The sequence below is a fragment of the Pristis pectinata genome, chromosome 22 (assembly GCF_009764475.1).
Source record: "Pristis pectinata isolate sPriPec2 chromosome 22, sPriPec2.1.pri, whole genome shotgun sequence".
In the NCBI taxonomy this organism is placed as follows: Eukaryota; Metazoa; Chordata; class Chondrichthyes; order Rhinopristiformes; family Pristidae; genus Pristis; species Pristis pectinata.
The window spans coordinates 3794881-3805630 of record NC_067426.1 but is presented as its reverse complement, the minus strand read 5'-3'; the positions used below and the strand labels follow the sequence as shown (position 1 = coordinate 3805630).

At 43.3% G+C, this 10750-nt stretch overlaps 1 long non-coding RNA gene across 1 annotated transcript; it reads right to left on the bottom strand.

Moving 5' to 3' along the window:
* Nucleotides 1–4153: 4153 nt before the first annotated feature.
* Nucleotides 4154–10450, bottom strand: LOC127581875 (uncharacterized). Its single transcript, XR_007958028.1, has 3 exons — nt 10350–10450; nt 5653–5763; nt 4154–4487 (listed from the first exon to the last, which is right to left on the bottom strand). It is a non-coding gene; the product is annotated as an uncharacterized LOC127581875 (long non-coding RNA).
* Nucleotides 10451–10750: the final 300 nt, after the last annotated feature.

The following is a 10750-nucleotide window of genomic DNA, read 5'->3' as shown; positions in this document are numbered from 1 at the left end:
ATCCTCGGTCAGGTCAGGAATAACTCTGCAGAATGCTAAGTAAAGATCTCTGAGCTTGTGACCTTCACAGGCTCCATGTTTATAAAACTGAACTTTAAAATTAAAAAAAAAATGAAAGTAAAAATATGAAAGTAAACCTTTCTACCATTCAAGGCAAGGCCCGGGAGGTGTTTTCTCCTCTACTCTGACTAAGGGGAAATGATTTAGCACTATTGTGACTGGCATTTTCTTTGTGGCAAACTGAAAAAAATCATACCAAGAGCAGCTTTAAAGAGACACCTAATGGAGCAATAGCGAAAGGGGCTTCTGACTGCATTGGAGTCATTCAAAATCTTTCGGAGTTGAAGGAATCACTTTCAGCAGCATGGGAGCTGTTAATTTCCCTCTCTGTTTAAAAACTCATTTGATCTGTGCCTGCTGAGCTATTTGCCAAGTTATCCTTCAAACAATGTAATATTGTTTTTCTTCTGCTCTAACTCCATCTACAAGTTTGCAGATGATACCACCGTAGTGGGCCGGATCTCAAATAACAATGAGTCGGAGTACAGGAAGGAGATAGAGAGCTTGGTAACATGGTGTCATCACAACAACCTCTCCCTCAATGTCAGCAAAATAAAAGAGTTGGTCATTGACTTCAGGAAGGGGGAGTAGCGCACACGCTCCTGTCTATATCAACGGTGCTGAGGTCGAGAGAGTTGAGAGCTTCGAGTTCCTTGGAGTGAACATCACCAATAGCCTGTCCCGGTCCAACCACATAGACGCCACGGCTAAGAAAGCTCACCAGTGCCTCTACTTCCTCAGGAGGCTGAAGAAATTTGACGTCCCCGTCGACCCTTACCAGTTTTTATCGATGCACCATCTGGATGCATCGCGGCTTAGTACGGCAACTGCTCTCCCCGTGACCGCAAGAAACTGCAGTGAGTTGTGGACACAGCCCAGCACATCACGGAAACCAGCCTCCCCTCCATGGACTCTGCCTACACTTCTCGCTGCCTCGGTAAAGCAGCCAAAATAATCAAAGACCCCTCCCACCCCGGACATTCTCTCTTCTCCCCTCTCCCACTGGACAGAAAATACAGAAGCCTGAAAGCGCGTACCACCAGGTTCAAGGACAGCTTCTATCCTGCTGTTATAAGACTATTGAATGGTTCCCTGGTACGATAAGATGGACTCTTGACCTCACAATCTTATTGTCCTTGCACCTTATTGTCTACCTGCACTGCACTTTCTCTGCAGCTGCTACACTTTATTCTGCATTCTGTTATTGTCTTATCTTGTACTACCGTAATGCACTGTGTAATGAATTGATCTGCATGAACGGTATGCAGGACAAGCTTTTCACTGCACCTTGGTACATGTGACAATAATAAACCAATTCCAATTCCAATTTCAATTCTGGTTCCACTTCAGGTCAGAAAATAAACCAGGTTGCCTGTCAGGGGAGTGACGAGGACAATGCAATTATCAGCACTCCACGTACCTACCGACTGGGGAACCACTGGGATGAGGAGTGGATGGCCATCTCGACACTGAGAGTGAATGGAGATGAGAAGATCTGAACTTTAACTCCAAATAATCTGAAATCCGGTCATAAGAATCTGTTTGTCTTTGCACTGCACGATTCAATCTCATTTTTTCCAGAGTTGTAGTGCATCTATACATATTGAGCTATTGCACTCTGTGTGTCGAAGTCTGTTGACAATTTGTGAAACTATTGGGAAAAAGAGTCACTTAGCAAGAAATTGAAAGTTCAGACTATATATAGAGTGAAAGTTCTACCTTGCAAATTCAACTTTATTATCATGGACATACATACCCAGGGTATAAATGCCATGAAAATGAGCTTTATGTGGCAGCAGCACAGTATGTTACAAACATGACAAACATAAGTTAAAATAAACTTAAATTAACATAAATTATAAATAACTTACATAACAAAATAAACATAATGAATTAGTGCAAGTTGAGAGAGAAAAAAAAGAAATATAGTCCGAGGTAGTGTCAGGGTTTTTCAGGTTGGTTCAAGAACCTGATGGCAGTGGGAAAGAAGTTGTTGTTGAACCTTGAGGTGTGGGGTCTTCAGGCTCCCGTACCTCCTGCCTGATAGCAGCTTTGAAGAAAGGTCACGGCCTGGATGGTGGGGGTCCCTGATGATGGATGTTGTCTTCCTGAGACATTGCCTCTTGTAGATGACCTCAATGGTGGGGAGAGCTGTACCTGTGACGGAACAGGCTGAGTCCACAAGTTCATGTAGCCTCTTGCGTTCCTGTGCATTGTAGTTCCCGTACCAGGCCGTGACGCGACCAGTCTGAATGTTTTCCACTGTACATCTGTAGAAGTTTGTCAGAGTTTTCAATGATATGCTGAATCTCCTTAAACTTCTAAGAAAGTAGAAATGCTGGTGCGCCTTCTTCATGGTTGCATCTATGTGCTGGGCCCAGGATAGTTCCTCCAGGATGCTGACACCTAAGAAACCACTCCAACCCTTGATAGTGTACCTTAATGCCCTGTTGAAGACAGTGTAAATTAGCAACAAATACAGAATCTTTCTTCAAGATTCAATGTCATTGATGACTCTGGCTTGGCAAACTTTGTAGCACCAAAATGGATTCCTTGCAATGTTGTCCTGCAACCTCTTTCAAGGGATCTCATTTGTCCAAGGCCTTGATGTCCACCAAGGAGAGTGCACAGCAGAACAAGCCACAGCGGCAACGTAGAGTAACTTTGATTCATCACTGGACCATTCGCACACACCACGTTTAGCTGTGTTGCCAACGAAGAGGAGTGGGACATGGCTGTGTGCATGGAGCCTCAGCATGCATGACCAAACTCTAGGACTAGTCAGCTTATATATTAAATGAATGGACATGTTGTTTAAGGTGAACAATATCCTGGATGCTGAAGGAGAAGGTGAAATTATGGGAGCCCAAAGCAATGTGATATGAAAAGATAACAAAGCAATGGCGACACAAGAGACTGCAGATGCTGGAACCTGGAGCAACAAACAATCTGCTGGAGGAACTCAGCGGGTCGAGCAGCAGCTGTGGGGGAAACAGAAGGTCAACATTTTGGTGCAGGGTCTCGATCCGAAACACCAACAATTCCTTTCCCCCCACAGATGCTGCTTGACCCTTTGAGTTCCTCCAGCAATGTCCCTGACAGAGATTGGTCCAGAAGCATTATAGCATGTTGACAAATCTTACACAAGTGAAAGATGTCTTGTTTAAAGATGTTGTGGAGCAATTGAACATTAATATAAAAGAACTGAATGCTTTAACTTTAGGACAAAGAGAGAAAGAATGGTGAACCTATCAGTGAGTACATTGTTTCATTGAAGAACATCCAATTTAGGTGTCTTTTTAGATGGTTGCTTATGCAATAAGTTTCTGTGTGGACTGGTAGATGAATGAATTCAGTCAAAGCTGTTGAACACACAATGTGAGACATTCGGACTTGGATGCATAATTTCTACGTCAATGGAAGTGATGTCCAATAAGGCGAGGGAGTTCTGTCCACCGTGTGCAGCTGGTATAATTGCAGTCTGCGGTCAGAGAATTGTAACCAGGTCTAAGGATACAAAGCAGAGTCTGGAACATACTGATGACATCAGTTCAGTAGGTTGTTGTCATGGCAGTGGTCAGCACTCACCAAAGTCTTGTCAGTTTAGAACAGCCACGTGATTAATTTGCCAGAAGAAAGGTCACATTTCTGACAGCTCACACATCCAAGGCCAAGACAAGCAAGTAAATTAATTTCAGTGGCAACTCAAAATCACACAGAAAGGAGGACTTAATGGCATGGAATTTAATTCAGACATGAGAGACTGGGGTATGAAACTGTATTGTCTCTATGTGCCAAAGAGATGGTGCAGTATTACACGTGATTTCTTCCAGATCATGCAGTAGTGTCCACATCATGTCAAAGTCAAAGTCAATGTCAAGATTATTGTCAGATGCACAAGTACATGTGTGCACAGGTGCAATGAAAAACTTACCTGCAGCAGTATCACAGGCACATAGCATCAGATAAGCAGCATTCACAAGAAAAACATAAATTATACACAATTTTTTACCAGAAAAAACAAAATTAGAACAAAACAAAGTCCATTTTAGTGCAAAGTGATCAAAGTGGTCCTAGCATTGCTGTACTGAAGCAGTGATTAGGGTTTTGCGGGTTGGTTCAAGAACCGAATGGTTGAAGGGAAGTCGCTGTTCCTGAACCTGGTGCTGTGGGACTTCAGGCTTCTGTACCTCCTGCCCGATGGGAGCTGCGAGAAGATGGCACGGCCCAGATGGTGGGGATCTTTGATGATGGATGTTGCCTTCTTGAGGCAGCACCTCCTGTAGATACTCCCGATGGTGGGGAGGGATGTGCCCGTGATGTATTGGGCTGAGTCCACTACTCTCTGCAGCATCTTACGTTCCTGTGCATTCGAATTGCCGTCCCAGACCATGATGCAACCAGTCAGGATACTTTCAACAATACATCTGTAGAAGTTTGTTAGAGTGTTCAGTGACATGCCGAATCTCCTTAACCTCCTATGCAAGTAAAGATGCTGCCGCACTTTCCTTTTACTTCATTATTGATTCATGTTTGGGGCACAGTACACTATTGCCAAATTTGCAGATGATACAAAACCTGGAGGCTCAGTGAATTATGAGGAGGATAATCATAGACCAGGGAGATTTAGAAAGGCTGGTAGAATGGACAAAACATAGCCCAATGAACCATAAAGCTAACAAATATGAAGAACTACATTTTGATAGGAAGACTGAAATGAGGCAACATAAATTAGGTGGTAAAATTCTAAAAGGAGTACAAGAGGAGAGATGTCTGGGATTATATATCTGCATTGTTCATTGAAGGTGGAAGGGTAAGTTGAGAAAGTGGTTGAAGGAGTATAAGGAATCTTGGGCTATATATAGGGAGAAATATAGAACACAAAATGGATAGGGCATCTTGGTCAGCATGGACCAGTTGGGCCGAAGGGCCTGTTTCAGTGGCGTAGGACTCTATGACTCGATGACAAGAACAAGGAAGCGGTTTGGCCACAGCTGGAGTAGTGTGTTTATTTCTAGGGGCCAATCTTTAGGAGGGGTGTGAAAGCTTGGAAAAGGGTCCAGAAGAAATTTATTAAAATTACTCCAAGAATGAACAAACACAGTTAAGCGGATAGATTGGAGAAACTGGGGTTGTCCTCCTTGGAACAGAGGAGGTTGTGAGGGGATCTGATGGAGGGATTTAAAATGATGATAGATTAGATAGAAAGAACCTATTCCCATTGGCAGTGGGCTCAGGAATTGGGGGACATAGAATGAAGATGATTGGCCAAGCAAAGAAATGAAACAAGGAGTGAATATTGAATTCTCCCACTTTAAGTAACCCCCCCCCCCAAGACCCACCATGCCTCTTCTTCCCTTTCCCCCTTTTCTACCCCCCTTTTTTCCTCATCTTTGACCCATCCCCCAGTGGATCTGCTCTCCTCTACTCCCCCTGCACCTGCCCATCACTGTCTCTTACCTGCATCTACCTATCACCACCCTGTGCCCACCCCGCCTCCCCTCTTTTGTCCACCTATCACTGCTCTGCTTTTCCCTCCTATATATTGGGCTTCCCCTTTTCCTATCTTCAGTCCTGAAGAAGGGTCCTGACCCGAAACGTTGACCGCCTGCTTTTCTCCACTGATGCTGCCTGGCCTGCTGAGTTCCTCCAGCATCATCGTGTTTTTCATCTAGATTCCAGCATCTGCAGTCCTTTATTTCTCTGAAACAAGGAAGAACATTTTTACAAACCAAGTGGTTAGGGTCTGGAATGAACTGCCAGAGGGAGTAATGAAGGCAGATTCAAATGTAACATTGAAAAGAAAACTGGATAAATATCTGAAAGGAGGGAACTAGGGAATAAAGTCCTAGTCCACACAACCTTTCCTTGTAACTCAGGCCCCCAAGTCCAGGCAACATCCTGGTAAATCTTTTCTGCACTCTTTCTAGTTTAATAACATCTTTCCTATAACAGGGTGACCAAAACTGTACACAATACTCCAACTGTAGCCTCACCAACATCTCATATAACTGCAACATAACTTCCCAACTCCTATACTCAATGTTCCCACTGATGAAGTCCAGTATGCTAAATGCCTTCTTCACCACCCTATCTACCCGAGGCGACACTTCCAGCAAACTATGCACTTGCATTCCTAGGTCCATCTGCTCCATAACACTCATTGTTTTGATCATGACTTTGAATCATTGGTAAGCAAATGCTGTAGTTGACAAAACTGTGGAACAAGCCACCAAATATACTGTTCCAGTTACAGACAAGGCCTACTAGACCTTTTCAGAGAGAACATGTGGACTTGAATGGAAAAGGGGGTGACAATTTCCCAGTACTGATCAATGGTCAAGGTGGATTGAAGGGAAGCACATGGGTTCATTAACCATCAATAAACGTTAGTCATGTAGATTACATGTCAAGGCTTACTTGAAGAATTTGCTTCTGACAATGGCCCCCAGTTTCGATCCAATTTGACCCAAGCTACAAGAAATGGAATGGTATCAATATACCTTCTCTTCTTCACATCACTTGGCTTCAAATCAAGCAGCTGAGAGATCGGTCAGAGTAGATAAAGAAGTTCTCAAAAAGCAAGTGTTGCAGGGACTTTCTAAACTCAGCCCTAAATATCACTTGACCAATTTCTTGTTGATGTACAGAACTCTGCCCTCTGTCAATGGGTGCACACCTGTAGAACTCCCAATGATGACAATATTGAGAGCACATTTGACATTTGTTCAACTGAAAGTCTTCAAGAGTTTTGCAAGGACAACAGAGTCAGAAATGTCCATAAGAGAGGAATCAGAAGAAGCGCAGTTACAAGCAAAACAAGTAAATTGGTAAACTGGTTTATTATTGTCACATGTACAGTGAAATATCTTTGTTAAGCATGCCATCCATGCAGATTTCATTACAACAGTGCATTGAGGGAAAGCAAGAACAGAATGCAGAATAAAGTGTCACTGTTACAGAGAAAGTGCAGTGCAGGCAGACAATGAGGTGCAAGGTCATCTTAGAGACATAGAATTTAGATTTAAAATTTGTTCATTTGTGTCTTTAGCCTCACTCATAAATCAAGCTCACACAAATGGGAGGTAGAGACCACTTGTGCCTTGGGGTTAGCGGATCCAAGAGGTATTTGGTTAAAACTGATGACAAAATCCATGAGTTGACATGGATGAAATGATTGGGTCTGGAGGTGGACCAAGTCTGGACAGTGACCCAGTTGATCATGAAGTTGTATCCAAGTTGGACCCAGTGCAACAGTGCAGACTCTAGGAAGTGAAGAACCAAATCCATGCAAGTCCAACAGAGAAACAAAACAGAACTTTATTTGGGTACAAATCCAGAATGAAACTGTCCAAAAGCTGGTTCAAGAAAACCTGTAAGGAGATCCTGACCTCGGATGCTTTCTGGGTGGAGTTTGCATGTTCTCCCTGTCACTGTGTGAGGTTCTTTGGGGTGTTCTGATTCCCTCCCATATCCCAACGAAGTGCAGGTTGGTAGGTTAATTGTCTGTATAAATTGCCCCCAGTGTGTGGGTGAGTGGTAGAATGCTGAGAGATGTGGATGTGGGGAGAAACAAGGTGTTGCTTTATTACTGCTGGTAAATTCTGGGGAAAAATGAAATTAATTGTTACTCTTCATTCCCAGTTCTGCTGAGTGGCTTTCGAATGTGATTTAGATTGCAAGCTGGATTCAGAGGCCACTAAACACTGATATTTAGACAAAGAAATGGAGCAGGGTCTATTTTCTACTCAGGAAGGTTCACACACAGAGCTTTCTGAGGCAAGGCATTAACGAAATGTGCACTGATGTCAGTCAATGGCTGCCTTCTGCTTTCAACTGTTTCCAGACATATGTTTCTCCACATGGAGCAGAATTTTTCATGTTGGTAATACCATGGGCTCCCCTTCACACAGAACAAACCAGCTGTCCCCTTCAACATGGCTCCAACATCATTCTGCAGGTTTCTTGATTGGGGTACAGAAGTTTTATTAAAATAGAAACAAGAAATGGATTAACAAAAAAACCAAAACAGTGCAGATGCTGGAAACCTTTAATAAAAAGAGAGAATAGTTAAATACTCTGCAGGTCAGGCAGCATCTATACAGAGAAAAACAGATGAAACATTATCTCTGCTTCTCTCCTCACAGGAGCTGCCTGACCTGCAGAGTGTTTCTGACTTTTCTAGTTTTACCACGTTCTGACATTACAATCTTCCTTTTTTTCAAGATTTGAACATTCGGGCAGAAGGTACAGAAGCCTGAAGTCCCACACCTCCAGACTCAAGAACAATTACTTCCCTTCAACCATTCAGTTCTTGAACCAACCAGCACAACAGTTCAGCAACACCATGACTACTTTGATGACTTTGCACAAAAATGGACCTTTTTTTGTTCTAATTGTATTCTTTATTGTAAACATTGTGTAGAATTTATGTTTAATTTATATTTTTATTCTGAATGCTGCTTATCTGATGCTATGTGCCTGTGATGCTGCTGCAAGTAAGTTTTTCATTGCACCTGTGCACACATGGACTTGTGCAGATGGCAATAAGCTCAACTTTGACTTTGACATTACTAGCAAAACCTCTTGACCTCACAATCTACCTCGTTATGGCCTTGCACCTTATTGTCTGCCTGCACTGCACTTTCTCTGTAACTGTAACACTTTATTCTGCATTCTGTTATTGCTTTTCCCTTGTACTACCTCAATGCACTGATGTGATGAAATGATCTGTATGGATGGCAGGCAAAACAAGTTTTTCACTGTACCCCGATACATGTGATGATAATAAACTAATTTAATTTCACTTAAAGCCAATATTTACTGATCATCTGTAATTACCCTTCTGCTGATTGGCTATCTTGTCCATTGCAGTCTCTAGCACATTGGTGAGTCTGGAGTCACATATAGACTAGCAGATGTCCTTCCTGTGAGCGCATTACTGAACCAGATGGGTTTTTACAATCCAGTGGTTTTGTGTGACCAACATCACTGATGATTATCTTTTCTAAATACCAGATTACTAATCCAATTTAAATTCTTCAGTGAGATTTGAACTCATAACGGGAGTACTAATCAATTTATTTCACTATGGCCCTTTCTCCACACTCATGAAGTGACCTCTGTGATGATACGCCTTACTTATCGTTCATCTAACTTGCTGAGATGGGATGGTGCTGCATATCATTCGCTACCTGGCCACACCACCGCACTCCACACTACCCAGAGTTTCTGCTGTCAAGTCCAGAGAGCCAATAGAGCTACCTGTGTGGGGTCCTGGGAAGCACCAACGGCTCAGAGGGGTGATTAGATCTCAAGATCCCACCCCATTTCACCCTGGTGGCATTTAAAAGCATGACAGCTTTTCACTGTTTTCAATAGACATTTATAAATGATTCAAAGAGATAAAATTATTAAAAATGTACAAACTTATTATTAAAATTTAAAATTAAAATAAATTTAATTAAACCACAGACAAATAATTAAAAGCATAAAGAAAAATGAAGTGGAGACACACTTCAGAGCTAGAACCAGCACCTCATTCCGTCTTGGTAGTCTCCAACACGACGGCATGAACATCAACTCCTCTAACTTACTGTAACCACTCCCCTCCGTCCCTTCCCTCCTTTTTTCCCTCCTGATCCAACTGTCCCTCATCAACATCTCCGTCCCGTCCCCCACCCTCTCCGTCTGCCCACCACCCACACACTCCTCCCACTGGTTCCCCTCCCCACCTCCTTCCCTTTATTCCATGGTCCACTGTCCTCTCCTATCAGATTCCATCTTCTTCAGCCCTTTGTCACTTCCACCCATCACCTCCCAGCTTCTGACGTCATTACTACTCTCCCCCCTGCCTCACCTGCCTACCACCCCCCTCACCTGCATCCACCTGTCACCCGCCAGCTCTCGCTCCACCCCTTCCCCCCATCTTTTTATACTGGCTACCTCCCCTCTTTCTTTCGAGTCCTGATGAAGGGTCCCAACCCGAAACGTCAACTGTCCATTTCCCTTCGTAGATGTTGCCTGACCCGCTGAGTTCCTCCAGCGCTTTGTGTGTGACACAAGAAAAAAGAAGTAGAGCTCGTACCTGTGCTCATGCAATGCACCTCAAACGTACGACTTGGGAGCAGGAGCAAACCAGTGCAACCCTCCAGCATGTCCTGCCACTCAGTGGTTGACCTGACTGTAACCTCAGCTCTGCATTCCCACCAACCCACAGTAGTCTTTCACTGCTTTGCTTATCAAGAACCGATCCACCCTGCCTCTAAAATTTTCAAAGACTGTTTCACCTGCTCTTTGAGGAAGAGAGTTCCAAAGCCCTGTGATCCTCTGAGAGAAGAACTGTCACCTCATCAGTGACAGCCTTTCACATCAGACCAGTAGTTCCAAGCATGATCTTCAAGCAGTAATATCCAATCAGTAGGAGAAATGATTCAGCATACACAAGGATGTTTTTACCCTCTGCACTTGATATTACCACATATTTTTGAGCATTTCCCATCAGAGGGATTTTTAACCACTGCAGTTACATTCATATGTTACTCAAGTGTCTCCTTTCCTCATCTGTCTCAATAGCCACAGAATTTCACTTCAAATATTTGAATCCAGGAATAGCTGACAATAAGGAAGTATGGAACTAATTTCATACTCTGATTGCGTTAACCTGTGTTCAAGAAGGCAAGGGTATGTC